The sequence below is a fragment of the Poecilia mexicana genome, unplaced genomic scaffold (assembly GCF_051168715.1).
Source record: "Poecilia mexicana isolate PSO_F unplaced genomic scaffold, ASM5116871v1 scaffold_17, whole genome shotgun sequence".
Classification (NCBI taxonomy): Eukaryota; Metazoa; Chordata; class Actinopteri; order Cyprinodontiformes; family Poeciliidae; genus Poecilia; species Poecilia mexicana.
In genome coordinates, this window is record NW_028263386.1 from 31172149 (window position 1) to 31197772 (window position 25624).

General features: G+C 39.1%; 1 protein-coding gene across 4 annotated transcripts in view; it reads left to right on the forward strand.

The window, feature by feature from the left end:
* The window catches only part of agla (amylo-alpha-1,6-glucosidase and 4-alpha-glucanotransferase a), a 162255-nt gene that overhangs the window by 55673 nt on the left and 80958 nt on the right, over positions 1 to 25624 (forward strand). The gene's annotated exons all lie outside the window — the stretch shown is intronic.

The following is a 25624-nucleotide window of genomic DNA, read 5'->3' on the forward strand; positions in this document are numbered from 1 at the left end:
AATGCTCTGTGTACACTGCATCATTTAATTATGTACGTTAATATTTAAATTAACAAATAACTAAAACACAAGAACGAAAGAGCACGCAGAGCATGCACATTGCTCTTTGGTTGTTTTTGTTCAAAGTGGCAGCTGTAATGTCTGCCATGGTGTCAGACTACCTGGCTTCATGTACTGGGATAGAGAGTGAAAACAGTCACGATGAGCGCCTTCTGTTTGGTTACTTCTTGCTTGTTGCTCCTTGGTCAGTGTTCATGGTTGAGCGTTATTTACCGTCAGGGCATTGCCTCAATTGCTATGTTTAATGGTGCAGACAGTGGTGGTTTCTTATATGAGCAATATGGGCAAATGCCCAGGGCGTTATGTTTTTAGGGATGGCACGAGACCATCACACTTTTTAGCACATAAATGGAATATTTAATATTGGTAAAATGTATTAAGTATTTAATATCTAGGTGTTTTATGGGAATATGGATCTTTCAGATTATTTTGAGAAGCAATTTCGATCATATTTTACATTTTATTGTGTCATGTAGCGCGGGCCGCTGATCTTGGTCTTGACTCGGTCTCGACTCCCTTCGGTCTTGGTCTTGACTTGGTCTCGGACCCCAAAAGTCTTGGTCTTGTCTCGGTCTCGATACACTCTGGTCTTGGTCTTGTCTTGGTCTCGGGTTAGGTGGTCTTGAACACAACACTGGTGATAATAAATAAATAATACATAAATAAATGTCACTAAAGTGATCTCTGGCCTTGGGCAGTCATTTTTTGTTTGTCCAAGTCACAAGAGAACCCTGCCACAGGTGTCATCAGAACTAGTGTGATGATGATGGTTTAAGTTTCAATAGGTTGGCCATCAAATGAAACTGAAATCACTTTCAGTTCTTGTTTCTCTTTTAATGAGCTCTACTTCCTTAAGAAAATGAAAATGTATGTTCTTTTGTGAGGGAATTTATCTTTTACGGTGTCAGTAATGCCAGAATTAATAGTAAATAATAAAGACTTTGTGGTATTCTGATTTAGTAATGTAATTATATTGGTTGTTACCACCCCCACGCCACTAGAGGCAGTAGCAGGCCCGAAAAGATGCGACTAAGGAGCGGATTTAGAAGTACACCGAAAGCTACAGAATTAGCTAAAAACTGTGAGCTGCCGTGAAGTAAATAAAAGAGAGAAGTTCAAATACATTCTGAGAGTGAAACTCCTTCCTAATATAAAGGTGAAAATATATCACAGATTTCAAAAGAAAATAAAAACGGAAGTATAGGAAATAGCGACCCCTTCACTTCCGGATTGCAATGGCCCCATTTCCAAATAAGGTAAGAGACTGACAGTGGTCCGTCCCCACCCCTTTCTTTTTGCTGCAGCGAGGTCCTTGAGTAAAGACGCTTGCAGACTGCGCTCTGACCGAAATAACTCTTAATTTGCCTGCTGTAAGAATATAAATCCACCTACATATCCAGAAAACACTATTATAATGACTTCGTCACAGAAGACTACAAGAAGAGAACCGAGGATGGGGAAAGGCGAAGATGACACAAAAACGGCTAACGCTAAATGCTAGCTTAGCTCAGAACTACACCGGGAGTGAAATGTTAATGCTAACAGAGCTCTGCAAATTTCGAGAAGAGTCTGGAGTTGCTCAACGAGACATTTTAGAGTATCAAACTCGGATGGAGGCGTCAATTGGAGAAATAAAAAAGAGAATTGACACACTGTAGGAGAGACTGAACACAGCGGAAGAGAGAGTAACACAGAGGATCGAGGCATACAGCAAGAAAGGGTGTTGGCTTACTTACTCAAAAAAGACGCCAGATTAACTGCTAAATTGAATGATATTGAGAACAGGATGCACAGGAACAATATAAGATTGTATGGGATAAAAGAAGATTCAGAAGGAAAAGAGATGATCCCGTTTATTACAGATTTTTTTAAATCTGCGCTGAAGTTGCCTGAAGGCACGGACATTTGCATTGAGAGAGCTCACAGAGCTACAGCTCCGAAGCCGAAACCAGCAACACCACCGAGATCCATAACAGTTCACTTTTTGGATTTCAACGTTAAACAGATGGTACTACAGCATGCGTGGAAGCAACGGGACGTGGAGTTTTGGGGGAAAAATGTTTATTTTGACCAGGACTACTCCACCGAAGTGCAGAGAAAAAGAAAACAAGTGCGTGAAGTGACTAAAAAACTGAAGGAGCGCAACATCAAGGCACAGTCACCATACCCGGCTCAACTTAGACTGTTTTTGGATAAGGGTGTCAAGACCTTCTCCTCTTTACTGGAGGCCCAATCCACTCTGAAGGAACTCGGGATCCCTGTAGAGGTGGATGAGCGGGACATTTTGGAGAGAGAATTACTACGCAACAATTGGCAGACCCGGGGGAGACGTGAGAAGGCTGATCAGAGTCTGGACATCAGGGCCATATTAAACTCAGTGGATCAACACAAGGAGGGTTGAGACGGTAATGTTTACCTGGCTCTGCCCCAGTTTAGCCGTTATTGTAACCAAAGGTGGAACATCTAAGAATATAAATAAGGACATCCAGGTATAATGTATATTAATATTTCTAGACTATCGGTTGGCGTGTACGCAGTGAGTGCTTTATTTTATTTTATTTTATTTTATTTTTTTCCTTTTTTAACTGGGCATCTAGCGCAGCAGAATAGGAGACTGTGGACTGTTGCTTACACACTATGTGTACTCCGCCCAGGGAGATCACCCTCCCTGTCCATTTTACATCAGGAGTGTGCTGCCTGTGTTTTCCAAGAGGGCACCACATGGAATAATTGGAAGTTCTATGAAGATGATCTGATTTCTTGTTCATTTTGTTCATTGTTTCTTGGCGAGTTGATTTTGATTAAATATATTTGCACAGATATCAACATACTATTGAAGGGAAGTAAAATATTTTTTGTTTTCACATAATTATGACGACTTTGAAAATTGTTACTTACAATATTAATGGAGTAAATCACGTTATCAAAAGGAAAAAAATCCTAACACAATTAAAAAGGTTGAATTGTACAATTGGGCATTTGCAAGAAACTCATTTAAATGAGACAGAACATGCTAAATTAAAGGGAGAGTGGGTGGGACAGATATTTAGTGCATCCTATGGAAACTATAAAAAAGGGGAGTGGCAATATTATGTCATAAATCTTTATGCTTTGTAGCAGAAAACGTACTCAAGGATAAAGAAGGCCGCTGGATAATGGTTGTTGGTTCAGTTGGAGAAACCACTCTAACAATTATGAATGTTTACACCCCAAATGAGGATAATCCAAGTTTTTTTTAAAGAGCTAGCCCAAATTTTAGCAGGACATTCAAAAGGAATGATTGTTTTAGGTGGAGACTTTAATTGTGTCTTGAACCATTACATGGACAAATTTACATTAGAACAAAAATATCAATTATCAAAAACAAAGGCGCTGAAGAATCTACTAGAGGAGATGGGGCTTGTTGAAATATGGCGTGCAAAACACCCAAAGGTCAGAGATTATACTCACTTCTCAAAGGTTCACAAGAGCCATTCCAGAATAGACAGAGTAGAGGAATGTCATTTTGAACCTCAAACTACACTGCTCAAAAAAATAAAGGGAACACTCAAATAACACATCCTAGATCTGAATGAATGAAATATTCTCATTGAATACTTTGTTCTGTACAAAGTTGAATGTGCTGACAACAAAATCACACAAAAATCATCAATGGAAATCAAATTTATTAACCAATGGAGGCCTGGATTTGGAGCCACACACAAAATTAAAGTGAAATGTTACCTTTATTTTTTTGAGCAGTATATTTCAGACCATGGACCTGTGTGACAATGTCTTTAAATGTCGATCTGGAGAAACCTTTAAAGCTATGGAGATTGAATGTATCACTTTTAAATAACCCAGAGACAATCCAATATATAAAAGACGAACTTAATTTCTTTTTAGATACTAATGATGGGGACAAAATTTCCCCTTCTATTTTATGGGACACAGCCAAAGCATACTTGAGGGGCAAAATTATTTCATTATCTTCAAAAATTAAAAAAGATTGTGAGAAAAAACAAAAAAATTTACAAGAACAAATTAGGAAACTTGAAACTGAACATAAAAGAACAAACAAGGACAATGTATTACAGGAACTAAAAAAGTGTAGACAAGATTTGAATGAGTTACTAACTTACAAAGCAGAGGGGGCTTTATGTTTCGCCAACCAAAAATACTATGAACAGGGAAACAAAGCTAGTAGACTTTTAGCATTTCAGCTGAGGAAATCGCAGGCAAGTTGAACCGTTCAAAAAATTGCATGTCCATTATTCAAAAAATTAGTATCTCAACCCAAAGAAATTGCAAATGTATTTTCAAAGTACTACAAACAATTATATGATTCTGTGATCACTCCCAACAAAGCAGATAAAATCAAGCAATTTTTGCAAAAAACTAATCTTAACAAAGTTGACGATGAGGAGGCTGAAGCATTAGTAGGGACAATTACCGACTAAGAAATTAAATCTGTTATAGGAAAGCTTAAAAATAATAAATCACCTGGAGCAGATGGATTTCCAGGAGAATTTTATAAATGCTTTCAGGCTGAGCTTACCCCACTCTTATGCAGAGTGTTTAATTATGCTTTAAGATCCAAAGATCCACCTAAAACATGGGCGGAAGCAATCATTTCGGTCATACACAAAGAAGGTAAAGACCCCACACAATGTGCCTCTTATAGACCAATAAGTCTGTTGTGTAACGACGTTAAGATTTTAAGTGCCATCTTGGCCAAAAGACTACAAAAAATTATTAATAAACTTATTAATCCCAATCAGACGGGCTTTATACCCAATAGACTCGGAATAAATAATTCCAATTGGCCAACAAAACCCTCATCCATTAATGCTTCTCAGCCTGGACGCCGAGAAAGTATTCGATCGTGTGGATTGGATGTTCCTGAAGCAGGTCTTATTGAAGATGGGTTTTAATGAAAATTTTATTAGCTGGTTTGAAGTACTGTATTCCAATCCAACTTCTAGAGTACGTGTTAATGGTTATATGTCAGAAAGTTTCCCCTTAAAAAGGGGAACTCGTCAGGGCTGCTGCCTTTCACCGATCTTGTTTGCTATCAGCATAGAACCTTTAGCAGAGCTAATCAGGACAGACTCACCAATTCTATGTATACCAGATAAAATTAGGACTCACAAACTGTCACTGTATGCTGATGATGTCATACTGTATATTAGAGACCCAATGATTTCTATACCAAATATTTTAAGATGTTTGAAAAACTTCAGTGTAGTCTCAGGATACAAAGTAAATGAATCAAAATCAGAGGCCATGATGATAAGAGGGACCTGGCCCTCAGAATTATCCAAATTAGTGAATTTCAACTGGTCACCTAATGGATTTCGATAATTGGGAATCAATATTACCACGGATGTTTCCAAATTATACAAAGCAAATTATGGGAAGTTATTGGATCAAATTCAAAAGGACTTAGAAAGATTGGACATTTTACCGCTTTCCTTTTTTGGAAGGATTGAAACAATCAAAATGAATATTCTCCCCAGATTGTTGTATTTATTTATGTCCCTTCCTATTTGGATATCAACAAGATTTAAAAAAATGCAAAAAATGATCTCTACCTTTATTTAGCAGAAAAGAAAGGCCAGAATAAAATTTACACAGTTGACCAGTGGTAAGCCTTATGGAGGTCTTAACGTACCAAATTTAAAATTATATTAGGCAGCACAATTATATGCAACTGTAGATTGGCTAATACAGAATAAAGAAACAACATGGCTGACACTGGAACAAAGCGCATGCCCTAAATTTTCATTACAGGCCCTTGCATTTTGCTCAACTGAAATCTGGAACAGATACAAAATTACAAATATGTGGATGAAAAGCACACAAAAGACTTTAAGCATGATTAAAAAAAATATGAAAGCTCCTCAATCTATATCTAGGGCTTTAAAAATATTGGATATTTTGTATTATATTTTATATAACGAAGTACAAGTACTTCGTTACTGTACTTAAGTACAATTTTCATATATCTGTACTTAAGTAGATTTAATAATGGATACTTTCTACTTTTACTCCACTACATTTTACAGTAAGTATCTGTACTTCACTACATTTCTACAAAACTGTCGCGTTACTCGTTACATCCAAGTTGCATTGCTCCTTTTTCCATTAAAATGTGAAGTTCAGGGACTTAAGGTGGCGCCGTAAAATCCAAGCAATAACCTGACTTACATATTTGTTGTCACCCATCGCCTCCCCCTTTACTCGCACGCGGAGCTCCAAGAAATGTGCAGTGGTTTCCTCTGAGCGGGAGAAAATGTCTGTCTAATCGTCAGTAATAGAATTCCACTGCATAAATCGACATGTAAATTCAGCAGCGCTTCGCTTTCACAGACGGTGGGAACTTCGTCCAACTTTTAGCGTCATTTGGAAGGAAAGCTTAAAGAAAGGTAAGCTATGTGGACGTGCTGCTAGCAAAGCTAGCTGTACAGAGACACATGTTGCATCTGCGATGAAAAAAAGTTGTCACTCATGCGGTGAATTATTGTGTAGAGGTGTTGACTGAGGTGTCCATGTATGGGACAAAGTTGTGACCAAAGTGCAATATAGTAATATGACATTCAGGAACAATCCGATTCTTCTGGACGGATCTTTACTAAGGTTGATAGGACTGAAGCCTCACTGAGAGCCGTTCTTTGTTCTTGTAATGCTCTGCGTACACTGCAGTAGCTATTTTATTTTATTTCATTAAAACATATATATATATATCAGTGTTGTGGTACTCGAGATCGGTCTTGGTGTCGAGTCCGGTCTTAAGACCATTTTCTGATGGTCTCGGTCTCGTCTTGGACTCGACCGCATTTGGTCTCGGTCTTGTCTCGGTCTCGGGCGCTGAGGACTCGGCATTTTATTTCAAGACCAGTCGAGACTGCAACTGTGAAAATATCACTAAACGTACAGCATACTGTCCAGTTTATTTGTTAACATCTTTGTTTTCAGTGGATGCAAAACGCACCGATTAAAATCCAAGCAACTACTGTTTCTGTTATTCCCCCCACCCCTCCCCACCTTTCACTCGCGCGCGGTGCTCCACCAGGACATGCGCAGTGGTTTTCTCTCAGCGGCAGAAAATGTTTGTCTAATCGTCAGTAATATAATAGCGCTGCATAAATAGTAAGAAATCCGATGGCCACAGCTAACTCAGCAGCGCTTCGCTTTCACAGACGGTGGGGACGTCTAACTTTTTTCGTCACTTAGAAAAGTAGCTCAAAGAAGGTAAGCTCCGTTAACGTGATGTTAGCAAAGCTAGCTGTACAGAGACACATAAGAATTTGTGATGAAAAAAAGTCACTCACTGCCTGAATTATTGTGCGGAGGTGTTGACTGACCTGTCACATATATAGGACAACGCTATGTCCAAAAGTCTGCAATATAGTGATGTGACATTCAGAAACAGTCGATTCTTCTCCACGGCTCTTTACTTATTAGATAGGACTGGAGTGTCACTCACTGAGAGCCGTTGTTCTATCAGATTACCATACGCTGTCAGAATAGCGTACATGCAGTGAGTACCATGCCTGCGCATGCGCATTAAGAAGTCTGACCGTCAGAGGAGTTGTCAGTTCACCATATGCAGCAAGTTATGACGAAAATAAGTCATTAAATTGTTTTTAATGATAACTATATAGATATACATGTGTTGTCATGGTTTCAAAGTGTATTTAAAGCAGGGTCTGGCTGCAGCTGGAGTCAGCTACAACACATGCCCGTGTAAAACTCACTTAACCGCTAAGTCAGGATGCCATACAACTGTTAATAACAAAGTGTATGACGATCTACGTCATGATTCTATGTTGCTAGCATACATGCAGTGAGTACCATGCCAGCGCATGCGCCTTAAGAAGTCCGACCGTCAGTGGAGTTCTCAGTTCATCATACGCAACAAGTTATGACGAAAATAAGTCATTAAATTGTTTATAATATGACATGATATGATAACTAGATAGATATACATGCGTTGTCATGGTTTCAAAGTGTATTTAAAGCATGTATGGCTGCAGCTGGATGCCATACAACTGTTGAGCGCCTTCTGTTTGGTTAATTCTTGCTTGTTGCTCCTTGGTCAGTGTTCATAGTTGAGCGTTATTTACCGTCAGGGCATTGCCTCAATTGCTATGTTTAATGGTGCAGACAGTGGTGGTTTCTTACATGAGCAATATGGGCAAATGCCCAGGGTGTTATGTTTTTAGGGATGGCACGAGACCATCACACATTGTAACACAGAAATGGAATATTTAATATTGGTAAAATGTATTAAGTATTTAATATCTAGGTGTTTTTATGGGAATATGGATCTTTCAGATTATTTTGAGAAGCAATTTCGATCATATTTTACATTTTATTGTGTCATGTAGCACAGGCCGCTGGTCTTGGTCTTGACTCGGTCTCGACTCCCCTCGGTCTTGGTCTTGACTTGGTCTCGGACCCTAAAAGTCTTGGTCTTGTCTCGGTCTCGATACACTCTGGTCTTGGTCTTGTCTTGGTCTCGGGTTAGGTGGTCTTGAACACAACACTGATATATATATATATATATATATATATATATATATATATATATAAAATAATGGATCTGTTGGAATGCTACTACTCAACTAACCCTAATCAGAGAGACTACATGCAAAGAATGTGGAAGGAATGGTTAGTTCGACATCCCCAGTCTACAATGACTGCTAATCAACTAGTAGCTCAGTGTTCAAACATCCGTAAACGGCAACTGCTGTCACAACTTGAGATTGATGAGGTACAACACAAATGTTACGGCAAGGGGGAGGAGCCTGGATGTCAGGACAGGGTGGATTAACTACAAGTCCCTGCCCATACAAGTGGGTATGCAGCCACAGTAATGAATGAATCAAAGCTGAATGAGGCAGCAGCTGACCTGAGAGAGAATCGTGGCCTCGAATAAGCACCAGAATTTCATTGAGGATGTGAGTGCAGCACTGAGAACGATCCGTACCAACACCATAAAGGAAACCAGTGAGCTGATTTAAAACTCAGCATCAGTGATCCTTGAGCTTCTTGGCTATAAGTACAACAATGAGATCCAATACCCACCATGGAAAAGACGGTTGGAGGCAAAAATCAAGGTGAGGAGGGGGGAAGTGAGCCAACTGTCAGAGCTCCAGAGAGGTGCAATGAAAAGACCAGTACCCAATGAGTACAGCAAGATGTCCATACCTGAAGCACTCGAAACTGCCAAACAGATGCTCCAAGCCTTGGCCAGCCGCCTAAAGAGATACACAAGAGAGAATGAAGCCAGGAGGATTAACCGGCTCTTCTCCACCCAACCAGGTTAAGTGTACTCTCAATGGCAGGGTACTAACAACAGAGCAGACCCACCAAGGCTGGAGACTGGAAAGGCATATGGGAACGGGAGGCGTCCCACAACAGCAATGCACAGTGGCTAATCTCTCTACGAGAGGACCACAGCAACCTCCCTGAACAAGCCATCACTGTGGCAGATGTCGAAGAAAGAGTCTCAGGTATGAAAAACTGGACAGCACCAGGACCTGACATGATCCATGCCTACTGGCTAAAGAAACTCACTGCCCTCCATGAGCGACTGGCAGCCCAAATGAACCAGCTGCTACAAAATGGGACTCAACCTGAATGGTTAACTGAAGGGTGCACAATCCTGATCCAGAAGGATCCATCAAAGGGTTCAGTCCCATCCAACTATCGGCCGATAACCTGTCTATCTACAACCTGGAAGCTCATGTCAGGCATCACAGCAGCTAAGATAAGTGGGCACATGGATAAATACATGAGCACGGCACAGAAGGACATAGGCATAAATAGCAGAGGAGCCAAACACCAACTCCTTGTAGACCACACAGTCGCCCGAGACTGCAAAACCCGACACACCAACCTGTGCACGGCTTGGATTGATTACAAGAAAACCTATGACTCAATGCCACATACCTGATTCATTGAATGCTTAGATATGTACAACATCAACAGGACTCTAAGAGCCTTCATTGCAAACTCAATGGGGCTTTGGAAAACCACCCTTGGAGCCAACTGCAAACCACTTGCACAAGTGTCCATCAAATGTGACATATACCAAGGAGATGCTCTGTCCCCACTGCTGTTCAGCCAATTCATCATCAAGACTGGCTACAGACACTGACTCAAGAATGGGGCCACCATCAGTCACTTCCTCTACATGGATGACATCAAGCTGTACGCCAAGAGCGAGCGAGACATCGACTCACTGATCCACACCACCAGGATCTACAGCACGGATATTGGGATGTCATTCGGACTAGAGAAGTGTGGTTGGATGGTTACAAAGAGAGGGAAGGTCATCTGCACTGAAGGGGTCTCACTCCCAGAAGGAACAATAGCAGACATTGAGGACAGCTACAAGTACCTGGGAATACTACAAGCAAATGGCAACCTCGATGAGGTCACAAGGAAAGGAGCCACAGCCAAGTACCTCCAACGAATAAGGCAAGTCCTGAGAAGCCAGCTCAATGGCAAGAACAAGATCCATGCGATAAACAGCTATGCCTTGCCAGTAATCAGATACCCTGCCGGAATAATTAGCTGGCCAATGGAGGAGATAAAGATCACGGATGTTAAGACTCGGAAGCTACTAACCATGCATGGAGGGTTCCACCCCAAATCCAGCACCTTGAGACTATACACAAGCCATAAGGAAGGAGGCAGAGGACTAGTGAGTGTGAGAGCCACTGTCCAGGATGAAACATCCAAGATCCATAAATACATCAAGGACAAAGCCTCAACAGACAACATGCTCAGCAAATGTCTCAGACAATAGGGAACAGAAGTTGAGGTGCTGGAGCAACCAGCATGGGAGGACAAGCCCCTACATGGGATGTACCACGGACAAATAACTGAAGTGGCTGATATCAGGAAATCCTACCAATGGCTGGAAAAAGCTGGACTCAAGGACAGCACAGAGGCCCTCATCCTGGCCGCCCAGGAACAGACCCTAAACACCAGAGCAATAGAGGCTCAGATCTACCACACCAGACAAAGACCCAAGGTGTAGGTTGTGCAAGGAGGCCCCTGAGACAGTCCAGCAAGATGCTGGCAGGGAAACCGTACATGGAACGACATAACCAAGTGGCAGGCATAGTGTACAGCAGGGGTCCCCAAGCTACAGCCCGCGGGCCGGATCCGGCCCGCCACGTCATTTGGTCCGGCCCTCAATGGAATATATACTCGTCAGTCCCAGTCACCGTTTCACTCACGGTTTTTTCCATTTGCATTCTGGGTAAAAATCTATCTAAAAGCGCGAATGTGTCGTACCAAGGGACAATACCAAGGGACTATAACATCAGGAAAAAGGAGCACAAGAAACTGGAGAAATACCAGGGCCTCAGAGAGGAACTGGAGAAGCCCTGGAAAGTGAAGACCACAGTGGTGCCTGTGGTCATCGGGGCCCTCGGGGCATTCACCCCCAAACTGTAGCAGTGGCTACAACAGATCCCAGGAACAACATCAGACATCTCAGTCCAGAAATGTGCAGTTCTAGGCACAGCCAAGATACTGCGCAGAACCCTCAAGCTCCTAGGCCTCTGGTAGAGGACCCGAGCTCAGAGGATGAAAGAGACCACCCGCGGAGGGTGAGAAGGGGATTTTATATATATATATATATATATATATATATATATATATACATATATATATATATATATATATATATATATATATATATAGAAGAAATCATTACTGATATAAATTTGTTATAAAAGTATTACTGATTTCACTTTAAAAATTAGGTAACTTAATGTTATTAAAGGTAAAGTTTGAACAGTAATGATTTATTGGTTAATGTCAAGTTGTCATAACAGACATTTTGAATAATGTCAACTTTGTATTAAAAGTGTCATAATTTACCGAACGACGCTTTATGACAACAGTCATAAACATTCATGAAGGATTATTCATGTTCATGACAGGTGTTATGTCATGTTTATGAAAGTGTCATGACAGTCTTATTCACCCCCCTTCAAATAAAATGTTACCGGTAAACTTAATTTTATTTTCATGTAGCGCGGGGGTGCTGGTCTTGGTCTTGATTTGGTCTCGGGTTCAGTGGTCTAGCCTACAACTCTATGTGGCTCCTTGGTTCCATCTCCTCCCCTGCCAGTTGGATTTCTTTCAAAATAAATGCCACTAGTGGGAAAAAAAGTGAAGTTCATGCTATGTTAAGACAGAAGACAAGATGTTTCCATCCCTGAAATTATGATGCATTTTGACTAAAGTCCCAGAGGGTTAGAGTCCCAGTTAAATGGCGTTTAAATAAAGTCCTAGAGGTTGAAGTCCTTGTCAAACGGCGTTTTGACTAAAGTCCCATATTGGGTTTGTTTCCCAGATAAGGATGGGGGTGTCGTCCCCCCTGATTGAAAAGGGGTGTGGGTTTTAATGTTATCTTTTTTAATCTTTTTTTTTTTTTTTTTCAAAATTTTTTTCTCTTTCTTACTGTTTATTCAATGTCGCATGCTGTTTTTTTCTTTATGTAAAGCACTTTGAAATGCCTTGCTGCTGAAATGTCCTATACAAATAAAATTTGATTGATTGATGCATAGAATCAAATATCTAAGTCTAAACTATGTTACAGAGAGTAAATACAATAAAAACATGCTTTATCTGCGGCTTTGCTCATTAAAATGGCACATTACTGATGTATTAAAATTAAATACGATCGGTACACTTAATGATATTAGCGATTAGGTATTATTCAGCAAGTACTTTTACTTTTAATACTTACGTATTTTTAAAAGCCAGTACTTTTTTTTTACTTAAGTAAAATGTTAATGTGGTACTTTTACTTTTACTTGAGTACATTTTTGTCTGTGTATTTGTACTGTTAAGTACATTTTTTGAGTACTTTCTCCACCACTGGTGATCACCGAGGTAAATCAAGATGTTGGGGGACATGAAATGACTTAAGATGCAGCATTTGACAGAATACAAACCTGTATACATTCCAAAAAAGAAACAAAATCTGGCCTTGACAGAACAGGAATTGAAGATATTTCTAGTAATAAATATGGAATCATGTCATACCTCAGATACCCAAGGTCAAGGATGTATTTATCATTAGAGCCAGGTCTTTTTCTTGACATGATACAAAGTGTTTTTTCACTTCTTGAAGAAGGTGAAACTTTTACATTTCAAGGCAGTGCCAGTGCCATCCCATCACCATTGAAACGCAGACTGATGTCAAAGGCATCCTGCTTGTTCTAGTTCTCTGTCTGGTGGTAGAAACTTCCTCCTCAGCATGTCTCCTTAGGTCTTCTAATGAGCCACCATTTGATCCAGGTGTGTTGAACCAGCAAAAGAACTAACACCTGCAGGATGCCGGCCCTCCAGGACTGATTTTGGACACCACTGGTCTAAGATATCCCATGAGATCATGCGGAGGTCGGGGGAACATTGATCCTACCTCACTGCAACCAAAAATATCAACTTGCAATTATCCAGCCTGCAGACGAAATTAAATACATTTGAATCCAGGGTTTCCCCCAGTATATTATAAGCCTGGCGGCCGCCATGCTTTGCTAGCCCCGCCCCCAGGCTAAGCGTCGCTTGTTTACGTTTCTAGGAAAATTTAAAAAAAAAATATATATTTTTTTTAAAGCCGGGCTGCAAGCGTCTCTTTTGCTCTTAGCATTTCACTAGCAAAGCAGATTTATTCCTAAAGGGTAGGTTTATAATAGATAGGTTTATAGTTTATGCATTTAAACACGCAGACCAATCACACCGCTGGCGCCTATGCGCTTTGCCTCGCGCGCCGCCGCTGCTTTACCTCAGCGCGGATCACGCGCGCCTCCTTTCACTCAAACTGGACTCAGGCTGACCTGTACGGATATTTACATAAACCTACTGTGAGGAATTATGGTCCATTGGAGAACTCTAGGTAAGAGTTTAAAACCCGCTGCGTTAGCTCTGGTTGCCCATCTCTATGTGAATAACTTGTAGTGAAATCAGAGGCGCGTTGTGGAGCGGTGAGAATGATTTATCTTTGTGAACGAACAATTATATGCGGCGTTTGCATCTCCACACGCTGCACCGCGTGTGGCTCTGTGTCTGTCTTTCCTGTAAAGCTTATGTCTGTAGTCCCGGTTGGCCGGAGCGTTAGTGGATAACGAGCAGCACTAACCTCATCATGCAGGTTCAGCCCGGTGAGGAGCTTTAACGCTCTCCTCGATGTCACGCATCACGCTGATTTTATACTATTGTTTTATTATTTTTCAAGTTACACAATGCATCAAACCATATCAAATGCGTCATCTACTTAGAGTTAATGCGCGCGGCCACATGGAGATCTGAGATACTCATCCCATAAACTCGACCAACCAGAATAGTTTCTGTGACGATTAAAAAGTCAACAGACACGAAATGGAAGAGCTACTAAAGCCACATTAGCAGCATTGAATTAAATCTCCCGTTTGTTGCGCATCTCTACGTAGTGCAGCAGATTACCTCATCGTGCAGGGCCGGTCCAAGGCTGTATGAAGCCTGGATCAGAATCTGACTTAGGGGCCCCTTTTGTTGTTAAAAATATCAACACCTCTAACAGCTTCTGTGTTAGACTTAGTGAAATATGAGAGAAGGGAATAGTTTAATTGGTCAGCCTAAAAAGCAATAAGTTATAATCGCAGTTTACTAAATTGGATTTGTAAATTCAAAGATTAAACTCACAGCATTAGATTGTTGCTATGGTAACAAAACAATCTAACTATGAATATTATTCTTTGAAGTTTTACAAAGTAAACTTGCCAGCTCCTTAAAATCTTGTATTTAAATGTTAAACAATTTAAAATCATTTATCTATGCCTAAACAATTGAATAAAATTTAACAGCATTGATAATCTCAATAAACAAATGTTACATTTGTATATCTTTGGTCTGTTTTAAAATATTTGTGTTTATGGGGCCCCTGAAGCCCTGACGGCCTGATGGAGCTGCTGACTTAATTTGGATTAAACAGAAGTGCAAATTTGTTGTTTTAATACTAGTTGTGGGTTTAAATAGGATTTCACTGGAGATCTTTTCCCGTAACATATAATTACACAGTAATATTTTTACATTTCCTGTCAACTTAATATATTTTAATACAAAAACACGGTGGACCGGAGGTGGACCGACTTGACGACCCGACCACCGGGCTTAGCAAGTTTTCTGGGGGAAACCCTGGTTTGTATATACTTGTAATCTGTTTTTAAATTGTAAATTTAAAATGTACATTTTTGCAAATACATGCAAAGGGTATTTTTAACAGAATTGTCCAAAGTGTAAGTTTAGATATCTTTGATTAAAATTTAAAGTATATTTTAGAAAAGTATTCTTCCTAAAAGTGTACCAAAATACATTTTTTAAAGAGAATTAGAACCATGTTTATAAAAAATATATTTATTTTAACTAGAAATCGAAAAGGCCTTCTTTTCACTCCCATCTGGTAAATGTCCAGGTGCTGATGGATATCCTATTGAATTTTTTAAAAGTCTAAATGGAAAAATTAGTCCATTATTACTATTCTTTAGTACATATCTTGAAAAATCTAAACTACCCAATACCATGTATATATGGCAAATGTTATTGTAATCCCCAAAAAAAGATAAAGACCCAGAACAATGTTCGTCATATCGACCAATTAGTTTGCTTGGTGTTTACATGAAGATTTTATTCAATATTTTGGCCACTAGATTAGAAAAGGTAGTGTCTAACATAGTCAATACAGACCAAGATGACTTTATAAAGAGTGTCTGTCATCAAATAATTCCAGACAACTTATCAATCTTATTCAACACATTAATCAGACACAAATACCAGGCATCATTGTCTCAATGGATGCTGAAAAGGCCTTTGACCGTGTCGAATTGGAGCATATGTTTCAAGTGCTTAGAAAATTTGGACTTAGAGAAAATTTTATAAACTGGGTAAAACTTCTTTATAAGAAGCCCACAGCATCTGTCTTGACAAATGGCCTCTTGCCTGCACCTTTTGGGCAGGAAAGGGGGACGATGCAGGGAAGCTCCCTTTCTCCTCTACTTTTCTCCTTGGCTATAGAGCCACTTGCAATTGCAATTAGACAAAGCAATGTCTAATGTCTTAAGGTATATTAATAGGAACAAAATTGTATAAGATATTATTATACGCTGATGATATTCTTTTAACTTTGACAGACCCTGTGAAATCTATTCCAGCTCTAATTGACTGTCAACAAATTTGGCAAGATATCTGGGTATAAGGTAAATTACGGAAAATCAGAAATAATGCCTTTAAATGCCTGTGACCAGGGAGAACCAGCACTCATCAAGCCATTTCGATGGGCTCCTACAGGATTAAAATATCTATGAATACGCCTTACATCTCGAACTAGCTAGCTGTATCCCGAAAACATCAATCCTATGATTATTCATATTAAGGATAAGTTGGCAAGTTGAAAGAAGCTCCCCATATCCTTTCTGGGAAGAGTTAACCTTAAGATGATAATTCTCCCTAAGTTTATTTATCCAGTGTCTAAGTTGTTTTTGTTTATTAACTCCAAAGATTTAGCTGGGATCAATAAAGCAATATCAGAATTTATTTGGGCAGGCAGAAAACCTCAAATTAAAATTTTAAAATTGAAGTCTTACAACTTCCCAGAACCTTGAGTGGATAGGGCCTGCCCAATGTTGAGAACTAAATGCAAGAGTTATTTCACTGTGGGGCAGGCTACCCAAAAGCATGCTCATTCATGGCTTGAGATTGAGGAAAGTGTTTGTAAACTCTATCATATTATAAATCTGTTTTAAAAAAAAACAACGGGAACTCCCAATCATCGTCAAAGATAATTTTCTAATTGCTAATACTATTCAGGCATGGGGCATTCAGAGGAAATTGTCTGTACAGAATAAAAAATTTTCATCTTTGACGACATTGGTAGACAACCTGGATTTGACAGTAGAGGGCGCTGGTCCTGAGCTTAGGTCTTGGCAGGATGCTGGCATTACTAGTGTAACAGTTATGGGCTAGGCAGCTAACTGCGATATCAGAAAACAGTTCTTTAAGGAGCCTGAGGTGTGAATGAAAAACACAAGGAAACTGTTTTAGTTGGTGTTTCGTGCAAGTGTATTATTGAATTTTTCTTGGGAACAAGCTCGCCATCAGTTGCTCAGGATCTGAGGATCTGATCCATCATAAAAATAAAAAAAACCCGACCTTTGCAGAGAGTGGGGCGTACCAAACTGCAAGCTTGGTGACGGCCCAGGTACAAACGGCAACAGTTCAAGAGATCAAATCAGTAGTTGCAGAGATTTGGGTTAATTTCCAGGGTGAAAATGTTCAGCAGAACGCCAACAGCCAGCCACAATCACAGCGGAACAGGTGATGTTGCTCAAACTGGCTGGAGGCGGGGCTTTAAATAAGTTGAAGAGTTTGGGGCAAAACAGGAAATGGGCCTGCAAAAATAAAAGTCTTAATTGACTAACTGCGGGTTACACTAGGATATATCATCTATGGCATAATGGAAACTTCAAGACATTTGAGGGCTTAAGAATACAATATGACAGACTCCAGGGACTTTTATATCTTCAGCTAAAGCATTATATTAAGGCAAAAATGCACTCCCTAGAGTTCCCAGGGGACTATTATACTTGAAAAAACGATTCTTGATTGTCATAAACGTGGGAGATTTGTGTCAAGATTCTATGCTGAATTACAAGCCCTAAAGAAAGATAGTATGGAGAATTTAAGATCAACCTGGAACATAAATCTGAAAAGCACAATTGATTCGGAAGCATGGGAAGACATTTTGATTCTGCCTTCCAGAATCTCTTTATGTAACCGAAATAAAGAAATTCAATATATTTTACACAATGTGTGTGTGTGTGTGTGTGTGTATGTGTGTGTATATATATATATATATATATATATATATATATATATATATATATATATATAATTTAGGCATTTTTGTGGAGTTCAGTGACTCATGTAGTTATTCAAGCCCCAAGAGAGGGTGGTGTAGTGTATTGTGAGAATCCTTGTTAAATGACGTTTCACTAAAGTCCTACGGGGTTTAGAGTCCCAGTTGGCGGTGTTTCAACTAAAAACCTAGAGGTTGGAGTCCTTGTCAAACGGTGTTTTTGACTAAAGTTCCAGAGGGTTAGAGCCCCAGTTAAACGACAGTTAAACGATATTTAACTGAAGTCCTAAAAGGGGTGCGGGTTTTAATGTTTTTATCTTTTTTAATCTTTTTCAAAATTTCTTTCTCATTGTTTTTTCAATGTCACATGCTGTTTTTATTTTAATTATGTGAAGCACTTTGAAATGCCTTGCTGCTGAAATGTGCTGTACAAATAAAATTTGATTGATTTTGATTGATTCAGTGGCACCAGTTCATGACCAGACCAGGGTCAGGAGGGTACATTGCTCTTTGCTGAAGGTCCTGATTGGTGCTGATGCACCTAATTCAGTTCCTGTTGAAGGTGCATCTTCTGAACATCACTCCATTTCAGAGGCCGAGCTGTCTTTGGAGGGTGATTTGTTCTTGAAGCCATGGCCTTGGGAGCAGGTACCACCTGCCTCACCTGATGCTGTTCCTAGGGTTTCAGGACCTGCTGTGGCTCCTTCTCCTGCTACTGTGGTTCTGATGTTGTTCCTGGGGTTTCAGGACTTGCCGTGGCTCCTTCTGGCCTGACCGTGAATCAACCACGGTCATTACCAGTTGTACCAGCAGCAGAGTCTGGTCCCAGCGAGGTGTCTGTGCGCAAATCGGCACAATCAACTGCTGGCCAGCAGTAAATTAGCACTCCTATAGGACAAACATTTCTCCCTAGCCCAGTCCTGTGTCTCCTTGGTCTCATAACCAGTCACCTGGATACTCACAAAAAGACTGTGCCAACATCGACTTTCTGATGTTGTCCAGAAAGTCGATAATGGCTTAAATGGGTTGGTTGCAATGCCCGTTCGATCTAGCTATGGAAAAACTTAATTTCTGAAGTTATTGTATTAGAAAGATTGAGATACTGTCTTAATGGGAAATTTGATGCATTTAAAAAAATGATGGTAAAGTATTCTTGAATATATCAAAATTAAAAGACAAGTAATGTGAACCCGAATTATGTATATTTTTCCAGTTTATATATAAATTAGTTACTTTTCTCATATAATTGCTGTAACTTATGCCTCCTGTTTTTTGTTTTTCTGTATCTGTATTGTGTAAGTTTTGTCCTATTGCTTTTTTTATGTTTTCTGTATGTATATATGTATATATATATATATATATATATATCAAGTATACACACTTCTTGATAACGTATTAAAAATGTATTTCAACAAAATACAGCATATTTAAAATGTACTTAAATATATTTTTTCACAAGGGTTTCTATGAAGAACATCAGCACCACAAACAGCATTTCAACAGAGATTTAGTCAAATCTGAGAGAGGTGCTCTAATTTAACTGACTACACTTCAAAGCAATCAGTGATCATTGTAATTTGCTGAGAGGCATTTGTTGAACCAACCAAGCCTAAACACAAAGATTAAACTCATAGCATCAAATTATAGCTATGGTAACAAAACAATCTATGATTTTTACAAAGTAAACTTGCCAGCTCCTTAAAATCTTAAATTTAAATGTTAAACAATTTAATCAAATTTAACAGCATTGAGATTCTCGATAAACAAATGTTAAAATTCTATATCTGCTCTGTGTTAAAATATTAGCATTTATGGTACCCCTGAAGGTCTGGTAGACCAAAAGCTGGCCCTGATTTAATCTATGCCTTGGTTTTGTTTCTAAATATGACCAGCATTACATAGTGTTTTGATATCCACTGGCTGATTACTTAATTGGGATTCAACAAAAGTGCTAAAATTGATAGTTTTTCGCGGGGGGTTGCGTTCTGAAAATAACCGAAAATAAGTGAAATCCGCAAAGTAGTTACCTTTATTGGCAACAGTTTATTTGAAGGGGGTTGAATAAGACTGTCATGACACTGTCATAAACATGACATAACACCTGTCATGAACATGAATAAGTCTTCATGAATATTTATGACTGTTGTCATAAAGCGTCATTCGTTAAATTATGACACTTTTAATACAAAGTTGACATTATTCAAAATCTCTTTGTTATGACAACTTGACATTAACCAGGAAATCATTAATGTTTAAACTTTACCTTTAATAACATGGTTACCTGATTTTTAAAGTACAATCATTAATTCTTTTATAACAAATTTATAACAGTAATGATTTCTTGGTTAATGTCAAGTTGTCATAACAAAGACTTTGTATTAAAAGTGTCATAATTTACTGAATGACGCTTTATGACCACAGTCATAAATATTCATGAAGGCTTATTCATGTTCATGACAGGTTTTTATGACAGTGTCATGTCAGTCTTATTCAACCCCCTTCAAATAAAGTGTTACCCCTTTATTTTTTTTACAACTATTATAGAACATAATTAAATACTCTACATTGAAACCAAAGAACAAAACCTGTTTTCAGGTCAACGGATGTGCGTGTGCATCATTCTCTGAGATGGAAAGTTTCAGTTTCCATCTCCTGAATGGCCAATCTGTGTTACGTATATTTTAGCCAATCAGAACGCAGAACATAATGCACTGTGAAAAAAAAACTGCACACAAAAAAGAAAAAAAAAATCCGCGAAGCAGCGAGACCGTGAAAGGTGAACCGCATTGTAGTGAGGGTTCAGTGTTTTAATTTTAATTGTTTTAGTTTTAATTGTTGTTTTTGAGACTACGATTATTTAAGCATTGTTAAAGTCTTCCAATAATGTAATTACCCAGCAATATTTTTACAGTTCCTGTCAGAGTAGCATTTTTTTAATACAAAAAACACTGTAGTCTAAAATCTTGCTACAGTTGGCAGGGTTTCCCCCAGAAAACTTAAGCCCGGTGGTTGGGGTGCTGAGGCGGTCCACCGTGTTTTTGTAAGATGTTAAGGTGACAGGAAATTTAAAAATATCATTATACGTTAACGGAAAACATTGCCAGTGAAACACTACTTAAATCCAGAACTAGTCTTAAAACCAACAAATAAAAATATACAATTAAAATGTATCAATTATTTGCACTTTTGTTTAATCCAAATCAGTCAGCAGCTCCATCAGGCCCCCCCATATATAAATATATTTATTCTAAATATTAGCATTTATTAGCATAAATGCTAATATTTTAACACAGACAACAGATATATGAATTTAACACTTAATGTATCTGTTGAGATGATCAATGCTGCTAAATTTGATTCAATTTCAGCATGCATAAATTATATGATTTTAAATTGTTTAATATTTGCATGTAAGATTTTAAGGAGCTGGCAAGTTTACTTTGTAAAAGTTCAAAGAACAATATTCATTGTTAGATTCTTTTGTTACCCTAGCTACAATCTGATGCTGTGAATTTAATCTTTAAGTTTGATCTCTGTTTGTTCACAAATACAATTTAGTAAACTGCAATTATAACTGATTGCTTTTAAGTTGGCCAATTAAACTACTCCCCCTCTCTGATTAAATCCAACACATTTGTTGGAGGTGCTGATGTTTTTAGCAACAAAAGGGGCTCCTAAATCAAATTCTGCTCCAGGTCTCATACAGCCTTGGACCGGCCCTGCATGGTGAGGTAATCTGCTGCACTACGCAGAGATGCGCAACAAATGGGAGATTTAATTCAATGCTGCTAAAGTGACTTTAGTAGCTCTTACATTTCGTGTCTGTTGAGTTTTTAATATGCGTCACAGAAACTATTCTGGTTGGTCGAGTTTATGGGACGAGTTTCTCAGATCTCCACGTGGCCGCACATATTAACTCTGTCTGACTAAGTGGACAAAGCATTTGATATGGTTTGAAGCATTGTGTAACCGGAAAGATAATACTAAAAATAATAATATAATATAAAATCAGCGTGATGTGTTACAGACAGGGGAGCGCGAAAGCTCCTCACCAGGCTGAACCTGCATGATCAGGTTAGCGCTACCTCGAACTAATACACTGGCCAACCGGGAACACATAGATAAACTTTACCAGCGCAGGCAGAGCTAGGCTGGGCAGCGTGTTGAGATGGAAAAGCCGCACAAAATTCCTTGTTCACAAATATAAATCATTGTCACCATTCGCTCAATGCACCTCTGAAAGCGCGACTACAACCTAGATAGCACAGAATGATTGAAACAACATTGAATCAATGTCAGCCAGAAACATTGAATCAACGTTGAAAGCTGACATTGAAACAACATTGAAAGTGGTCTGTCACTTGTATGCTGAATCAACGTTAGGGTTTCAACCATAACTGACATTATATCAATGTTGATTCAACCATCATCTGAACGTGGATCTGCACTGATAGGTACTTTTTCTTGATTCTACATAAAAGAACCACAGAAAATGTATATGAATTTTATGGCCAAGCTTTTGCAAAAGGAGAAAAACTCCGTCAACTGCTCCTCCGAGCTGTTCACAGAGCATTCTGGTCTGCTTCAGCGTGAGCCCCTGTTTTATTGTCAAAGAAAACAGTCAAGGGGGCAGTCAAGAAAAACAACAGAGGTCGTAAAACTTCTAACCCAAACAGCTAGCAACCCAATTCCAGGTGTGATATCTGATCTATGGTCTGAGCCCGGTTCAAATCTCGGTCAAACTGTTAACAAGACAAAATACGACTGCTCACAGGCAGTTAGGAGGTATTTTGGTTGATAAGAATTTAAGGTCTGAAAAACACAGAGTTAACTGTTTCACATGAAGATGAACAGTCAGTCCTGACCTCCAGGTCAGTTCATACACACATAAGGAAGAGAACACTTTAAACTGAAAATCACAACAAAACTGATTAACATTAGACTGAATATAAACTAAAGTAATTACAAAATGATAATACCGAAAATTCTCTAACATGCACGCATATTTCTGTTGATTTTACATTGAATCGATGTTGATTCAACACTCATTTGACTGTGGATCTGCATGCATATTTGTGTTGATTTTAAAGCTAAGGATTTATGTACATTTTTAGGTCTACATCATAACATGCCACTAAAAGTTTCTTCACTGGTGTTAAACACACTATATTATTGGCAGATCATGGGTAAACTGTGTGCAAAAGGTTAAAAATGTCAATATGGGTTTGCTATAACATTTTATTTAAGAAAAGAGGGACAGATCTTTAAAGATGTTTGACTTCCCTTTGACTGTCAAAACAACAGTCTATTGTCCACAGAAGAACAGAGTCCATGATGTTAAGCTTCGTACTGTATGAACTAGGGAAACAGTGCAAGTTGTGGTAACCCCAGTTTGACTCTGGTGTCACTTTGATTCCTTGCGATGTCTTCCTCTTGTTCTGGCTTGTAATGAAGCCACTTCTTGACAGTTTCGCTGCAGTCCTCAAGAGTAAGCTTTCGGTCAAACTGCAGAGCAACGGCTGAAAAACACAAAAATTAAAGTGAGGAAGGAAGATGATAAACATTTGAAAAGTTCTGAAAGACATTGAAAGATTAAGCAGTGTACTGGTTACAGGTCTGAGAACAAATACAAACCATATAGTTCCACAAAGTTGAAAAAATTATTTATAATTTATACAGAATAAACTTCTATCAAATAGCTGGTTCAATCTTCCATCAACTACAAATAAGTTGATTAAATTCCTTAAAAAGTGTCTATATGCTGATAAAGACCCCACACAAGTAATAATAGTCCAGTTCAGTTTAACCAGTTACCAATCCAAGAATCAACAGACTGAATCAGTCAGTCATTAGCAGGTTTAGTTCAGTGTTTCACCTGCCTTACATGTTTTAAGTGTCTCCCTTCTGCCACACCTGGATTGAATCTGTGGATGATTAACAACCTTCTGCACTTCTTGATGGCTGCAGACGATCATGCAGTCATCTAACTCGGCTGTTCTGGAACAGAGGCACATCTAAGCATGTCCCTAAGCACATCATAATAAAAAGTTAAAAAGTGATTACTATCACCACAATTTAAATCCCACCTGGAGCAGCCAGCCTTATACTTCCTTGTCCACCACATGCTCTCCCAGACCAAACAATAGGCCCCGCCCTATTTTAAAAATTAAAATTCCATAAAATCTCGCAGGATTTCATACTTAGGCCTGGAGTGGTGGGTAGGATGAAAAAAATACAAAAGGAGACATAACCTCAATTATTAAAAATATATGTTTTGCCCAAAAATAACCAGGATTATGGGGACAAAACAATGCCCTTATTTTTCAATAAACACATTTAAGATCAAAGTAATATTGAAAAACTTACCATAAAACTGCTCAGAGGAGAATTCAATTTAGAAGCCGGTTGCAAACAAGCCAGCAGCAAAGTGGCTGTTTGGTTGGAATAAACCACTAGTGTAAAAACGTAGAGGTGGACTGTACAACTCCTTGTAGAGACTTGCAGATGTTTTTGTGTCAATTCATTATGCACAGTCAGTAATAATATTTACAAACAAGTAAGAAAATGTACAGAAAGGAATCAGAGCTCACTGTTCTCAACATGTAGTGCTTAATTTGAAACATGATTAAACCCCCACCTAGTAATAAAATGTTCTGACCCAAAGCTCAAGGAGGGGGAAGAGGGAAGAAGGGATGAGGGGGTAAAGAGGGGAAGGTTGGGAGGAGCAGGTGGGTGGGGGGAGGTTTGGAAGGGAGTAGGGAGAGATGAGGAGGTGAGGAGGGATGCAACAAACTGCCCAGTTAGCACACGATGGTAATTCAACATTGAATTATAGTCAGAATGGTTGGTTTTTGGTTGAGGTCGACAACTGATGGTGGATCAACCATCAAACAATCATCCAGCTCTAGCCAAGTAACCAATGTTGAAACTGTGTCATTGAATCAATGTTGTTTTGTGGTTGAAATCTAATTAATTAAATACCGATGTCTGATCAATGTTGAATCAATGTATGCTGTTTTGCTGCACCCCTTCCCCTTCTCTTCTCCTCATCAGAGCTCTGGGCGAGAGCATTTTATTAGTGAGTGGGTGTTATCACATTTTAAATTAACCACTGTATAGGATAGTGGGTGATGATTCACTTCTATACATTTTCTTACTTGTTCATAAAAATTCTGACTGTTTGTGTGTGATATATTGACACAAAATCATCTACAACTTACTGCAGGAGTGGAGTGGTCCACCCCTGCTATTTACATGAGTGGGATGTCCCAAACACACAGCCCTTTCCTGTTGGCTTGTTGGCAAAAAATGTTAATTCAATGTTGAATTGCCATCATGTGCAATCTGGGTACAGAACAGAATCACAACTCAATGTTGTCAACACATAGTGCTAAAGTTAAAACATGATTAATCCTCACCTAAAATGGGGTGTGCTGTGCTGGCGCAGGGGTTAAGCACAACCCACATATGGAGGCCTTAGTCCTTGACGCAGTGGTGGGGGGAAAAGGGTGTGTGTGTGTGTCTTTGGCGGGTGGAGGGAGAGGGGTGTGTGTGTGTGTGTGTGTGTCTTTGGCAGGTGGAGGGAGAGGGGTTGGGCATTTGAATGGCGGGTGGTGGTGGTGGAGGGGTGCAAAAAACAGATTACATTGATTAAACATT